At 34.2% G+C, this 17,820-nt stretch overlaps 1 protein-coding gene across 4 annotated transcripts in view; it reads right to left on the reverse strand.

Moving 5' to 3' along the window:
- LOC150098998 (uncharacterized) overlaps window positions 1-17,820 on the reverse strand; it is a 110,988-nt gene that overhangs the window by 85,555 nt on the left and 7,613 nt on the right. For 3 of the 4 annotated variants that reach the window (XM_090405332.1, XM_090405331.1, XM_090405333.1), the window contains exon 2: window positions 14,861-15,002. The exons of the other annotated variant lie outside the window; for it this stretch is intronic. The gene's annotated coding sequence lies outside the window, so the exon portion shown is untranslated. The remainder of the gene's footprint in view (window positions 1-14,860; window positions 15,003-17,820) is intronic. 4 annotated transcript variants of the gene reach the window in all.

The raw sequence follows: 17,820 nt of genomic DNA on the forward strand, positions 1-17,820 counted from the left end.
AAATGGAGCTAGCTGAGGAATTAGATAAGTACCAGGTCAACATAATAGGGGTGACTGAAACAAAAAAGACAAAAACTAGTGAGATCTTTCTGAGCAATAAATACAAAATGTTATATTCAGGCATTAACAATCAAGGAAAAGAAGGAGTAGCCATAGTATTCAACACAAAATACGAGGCTCATCTTGAATGGCAGGCAGTCTCAAGTAGAGTGATGTGGGCAAATATCAGAATGGGGAATTGGACAATGAGACTTATTTGTGCCTATGGTCCCACAGAAGGTTCTACTAAGGTAGAAGTGGAGGACTTTTTTGAGGCTTTAGAAAAAGCAACTGACACAATGAAAAAGGAAAAGTTGGTCTTTGTTGGGGATCTAAATAGCAGAGTAGGAAATGATTGTCAGACATACAAAAATATTTTGGGAAAATTTGGAGAAAAGAGAAAAGCTAATAATAATGGCAAATACCTGTTGGATTTCTGCTCAGGACATGGACTGGTTATTACCAACACCATGTTCCAACATAAAAAGGTGCACAAATTCACATGGAGAGAAGAGGCAAGGAATAAGAAAAGTCTCGTTGACTATGTTATTGTTGATAGTGATGTTTTCTTCCTGGTGCAAGACACCAGAGTATACAGAGGATTTGAAATTGGAAGCGATCACCATTAAGTCTTGAGCAGGATAAAATTGAATTTCATACTGAAAAGAATAACATGTGAGAAAGTTTTAAAGTGAATAAAAGTTGAGCAGCTCTCAGATGTGAACTGTTGACTAAAATACACAATGATTATTGAAGAAAAAATGAAAGCGTTTGAGAACACGAACCAAACCTTGGAGACTCAGTGGCAAGCCTTGAAGAAAACCCTCATTGATTCAGCCAGAGAGGCATGTGGTGAGGTTGTTTGCAAGTATAGAAAAATCAGAACTCCATGGTGGACATAGGAAGTTAAAGAGGCAGTGAAGGAAAAGAAGAAAGCATATCAAAAATTCCTGGCAAATAAGTCAGCTTTTGCTCTTAGAGAATACAGAGACAAATGTAAGAAAGCGAAACACTGTGTAAAACTAGCTAAACAAAAGTCATGGGAGGACAAGAACAAATAAATATCAAGAAGGTGGCAAAATATTCTGGAGGTTGTTGAAGAAGCTTAGATATGGAGGAAAGATTGCTGTAAAAGGAGTTAGAGATGATAAAGGTGACATGAAAACGGGAGAAAAAGATATCCTTGAAGTATGGAGTAATTACTTTGAAAAATTGCTAAATGAAACAAGCAGTGATAGCATAGTGGTAAAAAACACTCAACAGGCACACATATCTATACTTGAAGTAGAAAAATCCATCAAAGGCTTGAAATGTGCAGCAGGAGTAGATGATATTCGACCAGAAATGCTGAAGTATGGTGGTATAAAAGTCTTACAGTGGCTGCACTGCATAGTTCAAAAGGCCTGGACAGAGGAGCGAATTCCCAATGAGTGGAGTAAAGCTCTCATAGTACCCATATATAAAAAGTGAAATAAAACTGAATGTGAGAATTACAGAGGTATTTCCTTTCTGAGTGTTCCTTCCAGGATTTATGCAAGCATACTTGAGAAACTGTTGAGAAGAATTGTGGAAGAAAAGCTTGGTGAGGAACAAGCTGGATTCAGGCCAAATAGAGACTGTCAGGATCAGATTTTCATTTTATGAAAAATAGTTAAGAAATCTTCTGAATATAACAAAGATTTGTATTTCAGTTTTGTAGATCTGGAAAAGGTATATGACAAGGTGCCAAGGGAGAAGCTATTCAAAACGCTACAGTTATATGGTGTCAATGGGCCATTATATCAAGCAATACTTAGTCTTTATTTGAGTTGTAAGTCAGCAGTTAGAATTGAAGGAAGTACAGGAAGATGGTTTAATGTTAAATCTGGAGTGAGACAAGGATGTACATTATCCCCTCTGTTATTCATTATCTATATGGATCACATTATGAAGGAAAGTGGTATTAAAAATGATATCAGAATTGGAGATGTTAATGTCAGCTCTTTGCTTTATGCGGACGATGTTATACTTCTAAATAAATCCGCTACAGGTTTGCAAGATTCCTTGACTAAATTGAATAACTGTTGTAATAGATATGGTATGAAGGTCAGCAATAAAAAGACAAAGACAATGAAAATAGTAGAATCATTGAAAATGTCAACTGTGTTGTGAACGTAGAACCTGTGAAACAAGTAAAACATTTCAGCTACTTAGGCACGATTTTTAGTGAAGATGGTAAATTAAATACGGAAATAGATAACAGAATCATCAAACTTGGTATGGTAGGAAGTCAATTGAATAAATTCATATGGAATTTGGAATAAGAGTGAAATTAGTCGGAACACTAAATTAGCTGCGTACAAGACAGTGTTCAAACCAGTTTTAACTTATGGATCTGAGAGCTGGGTCAGAAGTAAAATACTTGACCAAAGACTAGAGACCGCAGATATGACAGCCCTGAGAAAGATTAGAGGCATGAACAGATGAAATCAATGGCAATATCATATAAAAAATGAGGATATTAGAAAGAACTTGACATTGTCAGCATCCAGGAATGCTTTAGCAGATCTAATCTCAGGTGGTATGGTCACTTACACAGAATGGGCGAGGAAAGATTAGCAAAACTAGTTTTCTCTGCCAGGTTGGCAGGTAAACAACCCAGAGATAGACCAAGATATAGGTGGATTGATTTATACGGTACAAAATGCCTTAGACGATAGAAATATAAGATCTGATAATGTTGGAGTTTTGACAAGTAACAGACTGATTTGGAGGAAAATTGTAGATAGGAAGTTAGTAATAATGTAAATTTTTCATGTAGTACTATCATATCCTGTACACCCCTTGAGGGTACCTGTCAGGAATTTGATGATGATGATGAACTTCACCAAATGTGAATTTCCGCACATTGACTTGAACACAAATCTGCAGAAAATCATTCAGAACCAAGGTCAGAAGCTCACAAACATGGGTTTCCATGATAGGACTGCAATATGCAAACCACACATTACCTGAATTAATGTGCAGCATTATCTTCAGTGGTACAAAGAGCATATATAGTGGGACATGTAAGCTTGGAAAGATTTGTTATGGAGTGATGAATCACACTACACCCTCTATCACACCACAAGCAGATGGAGGGATGGGTGTGGTGAGTGTCCAGTGAATGTTTCTTACCAGAGTGCATAACTCAAACTATGAAATTCAGAGGTGACAGTGTGATGGTATGGTCCTGTATGATCCAGATATAATCTTTGTAACTCTTCTTTGCACCCTTTCCACAGATTCTTTATCCCCTTGACACCTGGAAGACTGTACACAATAATCTAGGTATGGTCTTATCAAGGCCTTATAAAGAGGCAAAATTTCCTTATACTGAAATATTCTTAAATTCAGTACAAGCCTACAGGATTCCTTAACTAAACTGAACAGCTGCTGTAGCAAATCTAGTATGAAAATAAGAAATAAAAAGACAAAGACTATGAAAATAGGCAGAATATAAAATATATCCACTGCATCCTGCACATGAAACCTATAAAAGAAGTAAAGCATTTCAGTTAAACATTCCATCATCATTACTCAAAGGTGTGCCTTTAGGTGCACATTTTAGTGAAGATGGCAATATGAAAATAGACAACAGAAGCAAACTGGTATGAAATGGACTCAAATGAATCAATTTATATGAACTATGAGAGAAATCAGCCAAACACTGAAGTAGGTGTATACACGACAGTGTTTACACCAACATTGGTGTGAACTTATGGAGTCTGAAAGCATAGTTAAAAATAAAACAGCTGATCAAAGACTGGAGATCACGTATGAAAGTTCTGAGAAAAATTAGGGGAGTTAACAGATGGAGCACAATGGCTGGCAGAATCATATTGGGAATGAAAATATTAAAATAAACTTTACATTATTAGCATTCAAAAAAAAAAAAAAAAAAAAAAGAGGAGGAAAGGTTAGCGCAAAAAGAGGTTTGTTGATACAAATATGGGAGAGCAAAGGCCAAGAGGAAGACCAACATCTGGGTGGATTGTTGATGCAGTTAGAAGTGCCTCAGAAGGCCATAATATAGGATCTAACAATACTGTATCTAGCAGATAACAGACTAATTTGGTGTAAAATTGTCACCAAATAGGAAGACATAATAATGTAAACTTTTTAGTCCCATCATTGTATCCACCTCATCCCTTGGAAGGTACATATCAGGAATTTAATGATAATAATAATGTAGATATTACTAACTCCGTGTTTTGCTATTTCTATTTTTCTTATATTATCTGAATTTTCTAGGAATTTATCAACTTCTAATTCCGGCGTAGAATGTCGAATAATATTATTAATATTATTGTTGGCCATTCTTATTGTGTAAGAATGTGATATTCTTACATAGTGAGAATGTTTTAATGTTTATTAGCCTTATCCTGATGTTCATAAGGGGCTTTCATAAACGTGTTCCCAAATATATGGAATTTGTACATGGAAAAAAATAGGTCATAATTTTCTCCACCTATTTAACAGTCTGCCTAAAATTTTTTATGACTCTCCTCATCCTGCGATTCATTGTATCTAAGTCCTCAACAAACATTTGTCCTCTACATTAACAAACGGAAATCACTTGTCATTCCTCCATATTACGCTAATTGGTGCCAATAATAATAATAAAATATTTCGATCATTTTTAGAAAACTAGTTAAATGAAGAAATCTGTTATTCTAAGACCGGGAGGAAGGAATCAAACTATCACTGCCAAGCAAAATTAAAGATTTTCAACATATCAACTTCTTTAAACAACAAACCATGGTAAGAAAGGGCACTGCAACTGTTTCAATATATCTCGCTAACATACAATTCGTAAAATTTAAAACAAAAATAGATAAATAAATTCATGAAACCGAAATTTATGAAGATTTTCAAAATTTACCTATCATTCATATTAACGCTCTGTAGATGAGGAGCTCACCCACACACACACACTCGAATACAATATAAGTCAATGCATGGCGAGCGCTTAATGCAAACCGAACCCTCATCTATATTAATTATCAGTTGTCAAATTATGCATGGCTAACAGTCGAGTTCGAAATTTACATCTCATGAACGAAACGTACTTCACACGTTAATCCCCAACTACCAATTGAAATATACATATATATTATAAAACCAGAAAACGAAGTTTATATGTTGTGTGATTACAAACATATACTACCTCGCCCCCTGCTGGCTTCTAGTGGCAAGCACTCTTTTTTTTTCTCCTTGTTGTGATATTTATTAAGGTTGCTTTTACATTTGCCAAGATTTGTTGACGATTTTTAATTAAATCATATTTCAATAAACACTTATTTTTTAAAAGACTATTTTTCTAAAATATTTTAATTTCTTTATATTATTTTAAAAACTAAACGATTATTATTATTATTATTATTCAAGAGACCTCCAAGGAGTCAGTGATGACTCACTGATAGGGGAATCACATAATCGCACACCGAATGTTATATCTTCCCTTAAATTGGTTCTATGCGAGAAAAATCTCTCTCATCCTTTTTTTGATGATCAACTTCCATGGAAACACTCTCGTCTTCTCTCTCTAACCTCCATTTATTTTTGCTAAATTTTAAAAGTAAAACGCTAAACTGGTTTTACCTAATATTTATAGTTACTTGTTTCTAAACGGTGTAAATCTAAACGTGGTGTTCACCAAAGCAAATAGTGATGGACAGAAGTGGAACTACCATACGAAAAATTTCACAATGCAAGAACCTAAGAATTTAGGGAAGTTGAAGAAGATTCTGAAGGAACCTGATGAAAATTTTCAAAATCTTAATGGTCCATCGAAAGTCTTATTCAGGAATCCCAAAAATCGTAGTGATATTAATTAACGCTCAGGAAAAATTACTCAAACGACAAATGTATTGCAATCACAAAATTCCCATTTTGTGATTGCAATACATTCGTATTGCAATCACATTTGTAATAGTCCTTTCTCCTGAATCTGCTTCAATAGTGCCGAGACCAAACTTCGTGACACATTAAACCAACGTACAATCCTTGCTTGGTACTGTTCAGCTTCAAGTCGCGCAATGATCCGCTACTCGAATTTCAAAGAATCATCTAAACGAGAATGACCTACCTTCCTGATGGCACTGGAGATGTAGCTAACCCACTAAGCAAGTCAAGAAACGGGATTGAAATGATGTGGTTATAAACTGTGTTTGTATAGGCACCAATAGTTTGCATTTGGTGCAGAACTGTTGAGTGGTAGATCAAATTCTATTAGATTGTCGGAATATGCATACCTCGAATGCCTATTATATCAAATATTCACCTTTGTAAACACTGTTAATCAAATTATTTATGAAAAACATTTTTTCTGCTAAATTTATCGAGTACTATATTACCAGAATGACTACTAAGTTTCGCTAGAAACGTCACACAGCATTATATCAACTGAATATGTGATGGCCACGTTGTCAGTGATTTCAAGGTGGGCTCAAGAAATGAACTACTTTAGCGAACAAGATACATTAATTACGCCGAAGTTCTTGGTAAGGTAAGTTTTTGAAAAATTGAAATATTCAAGGTGTAAATATATCTTTAAAAATAATAAAACATTTTATTATTATGTGATACCTCCAGGGTGTCACGCTGGAGGTGTCACAGGCACCAATTGTCGGAATACACATACCTCAAATGCCTATTATATCAAATATTCACCTTTGGAAACACTGTTAATAATAAATTATTATGGGCAATCGAACCTGCAGCCTTTTGGCTGAAGAGCAGATACGCTAACTACTAGGCCATTCAGGACGGCGTCACGTAGCATTAAAAAGTAGCATTAAAACCACCTTACTGACCATTATGGATCAAATACGCATCATCATCATACGCTTCGTATCCATCATATATTTCGATATACTATCAATGGTATTACAATTTTAATATGCACTTCGCATCCATGATAACCTTTACGTCTATACACCTCTTAGCCGGCAGCGTGGTTAAAAGATGGGTAATTTTGCCTTAAATGAATATAAATGAATATAAAAAAAGGAAATAATGCTTCTTATAAGTTATCGGGATTATGATAAATCAGAAGAGTTGCATAATCTAGAATTTCATCATCTTCAGTTGTATCATGAAAAGTATAAAGGCTGAATGAGTACTAACCTTGTCGAAAGGTTAAGAAGCGTTTCTCTTTATCTGATATAATGAATACTGGTACACTTATGTGTACCACTATTAATTATATGTGTACCAACAGAATACTGGTGTATACACATTTCAGAGCAAGTACACTTCTTGGAAAGAAGTCAACGAACACCTCCATGGGAAAGGTGCACCATGCCATGTAACGAGGCAGGTGTTTGTAGCCGGTATAAATAGGAGGAATATGATGCTCCCAAATTAGTGCAACTGAGTCCGCGTGAAATGGCTGTGAGTAGGGAACTGACGAAGTTTCAAACAGGCGTTGTGATAGGAGGCCATATTGCAGATCTATCTGTTCAGCAAATAGTTGACAAATGGGCCAACCCAGGTCAACAATCAGTGATACCATACTGAGATTGCGACGCAGAGTCAACTGCAGGTGCTACCCGCAATGAACGATTCATCAAACTCATCGGGCGTGAGAGTGGGGGTGCTAAGAAGAATAATATGTAAAAACCGCCATTCGTCGGCCGACACGTTGAATGTGGGTTTCCGGGAATCGACTTGAACACGAATCTGCACAAAAATATTCAGAACCGAGGGTCACAACATGGGTTTCCATGGTAGGACGGACTGCAATATGCAAGCCCGCATTGTAACGAGCCAACATGCAGGGTCGTCTTCAGTGGAGAAAAGAACGTGTATAGTGGAACGAGGAAAGCTATATTGCGAGTTACGAACGACGAATCAAATTACATCTTCTACTGAGCAGTGGACAGCGTGGGTGTGTCGGATGCCTAGTGAACGTCTCTTGATAAAGTATATAGTCCTAACTATGAAATTCGGAGGTGGCGGTTTAATGGTATAGTTCTGTTTTTATTTATTTGGCCTCGGACCTCTGTTTGTGGCACTAACATTGAGCTCCGAGAGATACCTGAACATTCTGGACAATGCAATGTTTTCTACTTTGTGGCATTTCTACGGAGCTGACCGTTGTCTTTTTCGGCAAGACAATGCACCGTGTCATAGGCTGCTGCTGTAACCGCGTGATTTTTGGATATGAATGTCACCACAATGACTGGCTGCAACACAGCCCTTATCTTAACCCTGTGGGATGAACTGGAACTTCGGGTAAGGTCAAGAGAGGGGCATCCGCCCCGTAGGACATTACATACCTACAGGAAGAATGGTCCAAAATTCCTATTGATCGCTATCTTACGCTTGTGAAAAGTATGCTCCGTAGGATTGCTGCAGTCATCGCAGCGAAAGATGGTTCTACATCTTAAAAAGGCGGGTGCGTTGGCTGTTTGTTTCTCACACTATGGTGTTCATCGACTTCTTTCCAAGCAATGTAACTGTACTGTCAGCAACTTCGAAGTCTGTCATTTAAAATATTTTGACTAAAGCATGAGGGTTTCGCGTTTAATATGGACAAAGAGCATAATAAGTTGCAATCTCAATCAGTGGTATATTCTAGTCTTTATTTATATATAATTTTAATTATATTTGTTCATATCATGTCAAGCAAGGCTTTATGCATTACAACCATTGAGAATTTGACCCAATGTGCTATGAGGTTTCTGGCTGGGATAAAATTTTAAAGTCATATACTATTACCAGATACTCCACATAGAATTGTAGATACTCTTTCATATTGCAGTGAAATGATAAACTCAGTAATATACCCAATTCTGGGTGTGTCCGCAGTCTTGGAGGCATCATAATAAAAGAGTTATAGAAGCGAAATTTCAGAAACTATTTCATGATAACAACGTGACAATCAAATTATTCAGGGTGTTCAAAAATTACTTATTTTTATATACACATAATTTAAGAACATAAAAATTCTTCCACAGAAATATAAAATAAAGACGTTTTAAAATGAAATTATTCTCCTGGAAATCGCATAATCAAATTTCTGTGCCCAATCTCAGATCGTTATCCTAGAACATGGGAAGAAAGGTCGGTTATAGTTTCTAAGGAATGATTAGACACTGAAAATTTCATTATGGGACAAGGAGATCAAAAATAATATGGCAATGACATTAGAATGATATTTTGAAGAAAATAAAAAACGATATTGGGCTGAATTTCAAGTGAAGAGTACTTTGAACTCGATAAATGAATAGATATTATTAAGCAGTACTGCATAAAAAGAAACATATTGAAGAAATCCCGTGAAAAATAGTAACACAGAAGCAGTACACCCTTCTAGACAGTTAGACAGGAAATTTAAATCGGATTATGAGCGGAGAATAGCTGAGCAGGTAAATGAAAAGAAATTCTACTGGAGTAACATGATGCTGGACAGCGAAGAAATGAAAGAATGAAGGTACGATGATACAGGAGTTTGAAAGATGTTGCAAAATCTCGACTTAGACAGAGATAGAATTGGATGGGATATCTCACAATGCACGAAAGACTCTTTGGACTCTTTTGGCACAGTGTCAAAGGAGTCCAAGTAGGATGGTCAAATTCTTCAACAACATCACTAAAATTGAAAGGAGCAAATCACAGGCTAGTTAGGATTGTTAAGGTCTTGTAAATGTTGGATTGAGAGAGAGAGAGAGAGAGAGAGTTAAAGAGTAATGAATAAAGAGTAAAAACAAATGAAATGTTATGGGCGACAATACTTTGTTCAGGGAAGATCTTATTTTAGTCATCTAATATATTTTTATTTAATATTTTTAATCATCTAATTATATTTTATAATAAAGACAATTGAGTTGATTTACTGTAGTGGATATACAGTAATAGTACTCATCATTGTCGAGAACATTCATAAAATATAGCACTCTGTGTTATTGCCTAAATTACGATGAATGGGTAATAAGCTGGTGGTATAGATAAAAACAGCTCTGAAAGATATCAAAAATTAGTATACAGAAAAACAGAGAGGATGTGAATGAGTGGCAAGTTGTGTACCACAGGACTGTCAATAGGTTCGCCGTTTAATTTGCACACTCATATTGGTTATGGTTTGAAGGGGGAATGTACAGATGGTTGATTAATCAATTAGGAGAGTGATAAGAACTTTGACAGCATCACTTCAGTTGAGTAGCTGCACTGACAGTAAAGAATGGATGCCAGTTTAAGTTGTCACGTATAAGGTTCTGCATTTTGTACTGAAGAGATTACGCTGTATATCTTATGAGTGGGCGAGGTTAAGACGGGTAGAGATTTAGATATGATAATGAACTGGTGGTTGAAATGCAAGTGACATTTTCCGAATGACAGTCCAAGGCTATTTGGCTAGTATATTATGTCTGTTAATTGCAAGTGTTCTCAGACGTGGTAGTGCCAATAAAGTTGTCGCAAAGATTTCGAGATAATTTTTCTGTTTGTTTTCATGTGATTCTGATCAACGAAATATTGAAAACTTAACATGCATTAGTATAGTACAAATGATAATGATTAGAAAATTCGGAAACCGAAACCTTGCTCTCAAGGCCAAACAAACACAGGGAAACGAAAATATGTTTACCATCTAAAGACATTCACCCCCATTTTATTTTTATTTATTTTTCTTAATTTATTTTTTGTCCTCAATGGGAATATTTGACTTTCAGTTGCAACGACTTTGATTCCAATCCTATTCTAGCACGCAAAGAACTTGTACACGGTTTTTTATTATTATTATTATTTTTTAAAGCTACAGTTGAGTTTGCTACTCTCATATAGAGGTAACAGATTTATTCATCTGGAAATATGACTGTTTCTGTCCAAAACAACCTTACTGGAAAACATACGCAATTACAGACATTATACACTAGTCTCATAGCCTTAGTTGCTTCAATTCAACAGGTAATTTTAAACACGCGACCTCAATCCGGTTTATCTGTTTTATAAAATGACAACCTTTCCATTCTCTTTCATGAATTATCCAGTATTATGTGAAAATTATTATGATGATAATATCATCATACAAGATATCCAGTATTATCGTCATCATCAATTTATTTACATTATTATTAATTTCCTATCAACAACATTCCTCCAAATCAATCTATTATTTGTGAGCACTTCAATATTGTCATATCTAACATTCTGTGCTTCTAAGGCATTTCTGACCAAATCAATCCACCTAGACCTTGGTCTTCCTCCAGTCTCTTTCATGCCATCTTGGAATCAAACTCCTGCTTTGCTAATCTTTCTTCACCCATTCTATTTAAGTGGCTATGCCACCTTAGATTAGCTTTACTGATACATTTTTGAATGCTAATAATGTCATGTTGCTTTCTAATATCTTTATTTTTAATATGATTCTACTACTGATGCCATTAGTTCACTCGCCTAACTTTTCTCAGAACTCTCCTATTTGTAGTCTCTAGTCTTTGACTACTTGCTTTATTTCTAACCCAACTGTCAGATTTATAAATTAAAATTGGCTTGAATGTCTTGTATGCTGCTAGTTTGGTGTTTTGGATAATTTCTCTCTTATTCCATATATATATATATATATATATATATATATATATATATATATATATATATATATATTGAGCTGGCTACCATAGCATACTAGCTTTGCTTCTTCTTCTGTTGTCTATTGCAGATTTGATTTGCCATCTTCGCTAAAAACGGTGTCTAAGTAGCTGAAATGTTTTATTTGTTCTATAGGATCTTCATTCAGAATGCAACTGAAGTTTTTTATGTTCCTGACAATTTTCATAGTTTTGGTCTTTTTATTGCTGATTTTCATGCCATTTGTTACAGCCGTTATTCAGTTTAGTTAGAGAATGTTGTACTCCCAAACACTAGATGTGTTTGGGAGTACAACATCATCTGCATAAAGCAAAGAACTAAGTTTGACATCTTCGATTCTAATATCAGGCCTACTGCCACTTTCTTTCTTAATGTGATCCATATACATGGTGAATAAGAGTGGAAATAATGTACATCATTGTCTTACCCCTGACTTTACATCAAACCATCCTCCTGTGTGTCCTTGAATTCTAACTGCTGACTGACAACTTAAATATAGACTATGTATTGTTCTGCAAATGTTCCATTCATCCCGTATAATTGTAGTATCCAGTATTATGAGGATAAATTCTGTTTTGAGAAAGATACTGACGAGTAGGAATAAGAAACTCGTTTTTTTTCTTATATTGCCTTTATCCGATCTCATCTAGAATATTGGGAGCAGGTCTAGATACCTGGAGTTTGGGGAAATATAAAAACAGTGGTAAGAGTGTGCAAAGGCTGATAACGAAGGTGATATACCAATATTATATGCTGAAAAGAAGGCTAAATCAAGGAAGTGTGAGTTGCATAGTTTGATAAATAGACGAAGAATGGGAGGAATATGATAGGGAAGAATTGACTTTGTGAAGAGACTTAGACAGGACATAATAGGGAAAAAATTATAAAAAGTGGAATAAATGACCTGAGGTCATATATTCCACTTCTAAAAGCAAGATTTTAAAGCAGAAGCTGATATACATTGCATGAGTGAGAGAATTTTCCTTTTCGCTTAGTCCTACAATTCGAATAATAATAATAATTTAACATTCAACTACAATTAAGGTATAGTACAACGACGAAAATAGCCACAAAATACTGCTATGCAAATTTCAGAGGAGTCAATTTTGAACTATTAGTTCACGTTTACATAACTAGAAATTATGCCAAGTATTTGGCCTTGGCCAAGTACTTCGCATAATTTAAATCTATAAGTCATAGTCCCGAATAATGCACTTTCTGTAGAGTAAAAATCTCATCTACTGCGGAAGGAACTCAACCCCCAAAAAAGTGAGGCTGACAAATTTGCTAGCGCCTGGAAAAGAATTATTAATTTATTATTTTTTTAAGTGAAAGTTTTGAGAATCAGCACCAGAAGAGAATGAAGTTTTTTCCCTACCGTCCTTGGCAGTAGTGGTAAAGGCATTACAATTTTAATTTGCAAAACGTTTGTAAATTAACCTGCCAACTTCTGTGGGCGAGTTTACAACTATAAAAGTTACACTCAACTAGCCCAACAATTGGCTGAACCTTATGTTGACCGCTTCTTCCTCTAAAATACGTATCAACTGCAGAGAATTTATAAGATTCAGTTACTTATGCTTTGTTTTAGATCAATAACCTTGTTATAATTTACGATGCTAGGATTGTTTGGATATGATCTGATGAAAACATGATAAATGACTTGATACAAAGCGGATAAGCAATTCACTCTGAACATTTTTAAAATTTAATTTATTTTATTTTTTATAAATTTTGTTAATGCAATATATCCACTTGTTATTGAATATATTATTACAAGAAATTTGATAACTCTGTATTTTTTACTCTTTTTTTTATAGATGATAACTGAAAATGCCTGTTTCTAATAAAGTAAAAATATTAAAATCGAAATAGGCACATTTAGTATCCATAGAGGGCGTGTGGTAAGCTTACTCTAATTTCATTGTTTTATGACGTGCGTAATGGTCATTAGTGTACATTAATGATTAGTTTATTCTGCTATTATTTTCGGTTATGTCAAATGTCGAATAGTCACCGGGAGTGATGACATTAAAATTCCCATTGAAAGGCGAGCCGGAATTTTCAGAGGGAAAAAGTTCCGGAGGAACGATTCGTCCATGCGTATAAAGTGCAATTATGCATACTTCCTGCTGTTTTTCACCACAAATACTAGGTTATATCAAGAATGAGTTTTCCCAAAGGTTTCCCTGTGTTTTGTACAGCCTCTTCAGTTCGCTGACCGTTTGTATAGAGAATAAATGACATCGGCTTATTTTTTTTATTTTTTAATAAAATAGTATTTTTCGTCTGGTTGGATATATAATAAACATCGGGTATACACATGCATAGAGTTTTGAAAGTGTAAACAGACTTGTTAACATTGAAAGATTTTAACACTGACTCAAGCAAAATATGCTTATTGTGATAGGTTAAAGAAAGTATAAGCTTTATAGTTTGTACATTTCGATCTATCTTCCGTAGATTTTTGTTCGGGGATTTCCTATTTAGTCTCTAACACCGCTACTAATAAAATGAGGACAAATATGGGAGCATACGCTGCCCATTGAAATAATTTGTCTTGAAGTTAATAATGAGACAAAGGTGGAATCTTATTCCGAATTAGCATTCGGAAAAAACTGCTGTTGCTCTGCGAATGTTAATTCCTTGACTTATTTGAGAAACATGGATTTGAGAAATGAATTCTTTGAGAGAGTCAAAAATTAAAGTTGGTTTGTTTGTTATTTATTTTGAATCACTAACAAACACTGATACCATAATGTCCGAGTTTTGTATCTATCATTGTTTCAGTAAGGAAATACCGCGAGTAGACATATTAATTAAAATTATAAACAGATCCGATGGTCTACGTCTATCCCCTTTGTGGGAGATAGTACTTTTTAAATCAGCTAACTTTCCTAACTTTTTAATTTGTGTGTGTGTGATTTATTTATTTATTTATTTGTCTAGTTTTTAAATAAGTTCGGAAATTTAATGACCTTTTTTAGTTATCTTACTTAGGTGGCGCCTTTTGGAATTCTCAGTTATTGTTTAATTAGCTTTTCACGTGTACTGAAGATGCCTGTGATACTCAGGCAAAAATTTTACTGAGTTAATTCCGTTATTATAATTTTAATTAAATTAGTATCCATCATTGGCTGTTTATTTTTCTGTGTCCTTGGCAACTTTTTTAAAGAAAAAAAATCGTAATTTCCCATAGAAAACTCACCGAATTTTTGAAGCCAATCTGGAAAATCTCACTTGCATTCTTGATGAGATTCTGACTTAGATATCTCTAACTGATGAAAGGTTGTATCATATTGGTTACTTTACTGAGCATTCAAGTACTTAAAAGAGTCTGAGTATATAATCTGGAAAAATAAGAAAAAAACATGTTTAGATAAATGCAGTGCCTCCGGAAGTGGTATCGGATTGAATAAAGAGATACTTTTAATACTATTTTAACATTGAAGGAAGTACCCCAAAGGTTAAATGTATAAAGGTATGAACCTTTTAGCAGGTTACCCCTGAAAGTTCAGAAAAGGGTGGTAAAAACAGTTCTAGATTATTGGATTTTACTTTTCATTCAGGTAATGTCGTTGTTTCGTGGATATTACTATTTTGACGTAATTCCGTTACAAATGATATGATGTTGACATCTCTTTCTCCACTAACACGATAAATTATTTTACTACTTACAATAGAAATAAATCGAAAAGGAATAATTGCACTAAAGCAAAAAAAAAAAAAAAAAGAAAAGAAAAAAAAACGATTCTCAGATGTAAAGTATAGATTTAAATATGCAGATACTATTTGGTGGGGGGGGGGGATGTTTGAAAGAAAAAATATTAGATACAGTTTGGAAGTATAGAGAAATAAGAACATGCGAACAGAGGAAGCTAAAACAACCCTTTAAAAAATCATAAAAAAACGTTACTTATTATGTGTTCGTATAGAATGCATAGAATATATAGGAACGCTAAGCTAGAAACAGCTGAACGAAAGCCATGATAATTTTTCCAATAGAATCCGATACCCTGAAAGACGTTACATAAGTTGCGAGTTAGAATTCGAGAATGTAAGGAAGATTTTGTTAATTCTGATGTACAGCAAAATGTGTGCTCTTTACTATTCACACTGGATATATTGAGCTTAGTGCTTCACGCTATGCAGGTCGCATTACTCTCCTAAACAAAATCTGCTACATCGAGAATATAAAGGCAAAAGCTATAAAGTTTTTATTTTATTTAATTGTTATTTTTATTGCAAATTAAACTGGGAAATACGTATAACAGTAAGTTAGCTAGGTGAATAAATTATCATGGAACAAGTGAGAAATCAACTAAACTACCAGTATTTGTTTTGTGTAAAATGAAATGTATTAACTTAAATACATTTAAACTTAAAAACCAGATCAATCAGATAATTGGAACAAAAGGAGCAAAAAAAAACTTTCAAAGAAAAGAAAATAATACGTATGCGTGAGGCTACGTTCACTAGATTCAATCAATATTACGCGTCCATATGTAACTTCTACCAGATAGTTACAGATACAACGTTATAGATTTATCATAGCACACAGTCTTATAATAATAGATTATAAATTTAATTATTTTTATAATTAAAAAAATATTTTATGTTAAAATTAAAACATTAATTTAAACTTAAATTTAAAACTAACATTTATGTTACAATTTAAAACATAAAAATTATCAATTTAATTAATTTTTGTAATTTTTAAAATAAGGTATTTTAAAAATTACGAAAATTTAGACTTGAGAATGGTGTAGCAAGTAAAGTATAGGCAACCTACTATCTAAAGATAGGTCTCAGTCTTCTTATACAAAATTTTATAATAAATTACATTTTTTTTTTTTTAGTTAGAATAAAGGATGTTTTTTTTTATGAAAAACAAATTATATTGTGCCATAAATTGCAAACAGTAATCATAAAAAAACATATAATTTTGAGAATGGGAATCAAGTGTACTAATTACTGGAAGATCGCTTTCTGAAGCTTATATTAATATTTTTAAACTTATTTTAAACTCTTAAGCTAGTCTCCAAAAATAATTCAGATGTGTTACAGGAGCTGCATTCTAGAAAGATGGTTACAAGCCTCGGCGTTCACATTCAATACAGAGACATCTTGAAGGTTTAGTTGGTCCTGACAACGATGTCACTGCATTCCTGCCCTTGTACCTTTGTGCTGCATGTCACATCGTCGCTGATTTTCCTACAGTGATTGGTTCTGGAACTGAGTGGTTCACTATACGTGTGAATACCATTGTAAACAATAGCATACCCAGCAGACATACAATGCCTGCTGGGTATGCTATTGTTACCGCTACCCAATAACTAGTATAGCAGTGTGACTACTTCTTCATATGTCAATGGAGTTGTTCTTGATCTGAATGACGTCAGTTACCCAAACGTTACCTTAAAAGTTGACTTGACTACCATGCTGAAAAACCGTAAATCTAGGAGAGGACGAATTTATTTACGGTGAAATTTCTTTCTGAAGGATTACGAAAACTAAAGGCTATGCAGAAAAATATACAGAGATTATGAAGTCTGTATATATTCTTTATCAAGTATAGATCATGATGATATTTATTAAATATCACGCTGTTAAAAAAAAACGGATTATATTTGGAAATGGGAAGTAGAGAATGCGTTTTTTTAATCGTACAAAAACAAAAAACCGTATACTCTATTTTTAAATTTAAAGCACCAGTCAAATATATGTCCGAATTTGACATATTGTTTCTCCTTTGCAAGCAAGTGCCAACATCTCTAGTATCTGTGGCTTCCCCATCCCCTCAGTTTCAATTTGAAGCAAAAACTTATTACAAACGTGTCATGTGCAGCATCCTTTAAAGATGCAGTTCTCTGAATCTCAAGATCTTTGCACGATATCCTTACATTAGTTGTAATCATAATCTTATCAAAACATCCAAACAACACCTTATTCTGCTTGCATATCATAAAGATGCGGTAATTTAAAATGATTCTTATTTCTCTCTTCTTCTTTGGTGCATCAATCCAAAAATTGGTAAATATAGCAGCACATTACAACATCCTGTCTTTTGACTTCTTTTATCTCTTCATAACTCTTAGCGTAAGAGAGCAGTATGGATGGACATTCTTATTTCATGCAGTTTAAAATGTTTCGTATACTCTATTATCA

The sequence above is a fragment of the Typopeltis vanoorti genome, chromosome 15 (genome assembly GCF_054136105.1).
Source record: "Typopeltis vanoorti isolate ZY-2024b chromosome 15, IOZ_Tvanoo_1.0, whole genome shotgun sequence".
NCBI classification, from domain to species: Eukaryota; Metazoa; Arthropoda; class Arachnida; order Uropygi; family Thelyphonidae; genus Typopeltis; species Typopeltis vanoorti.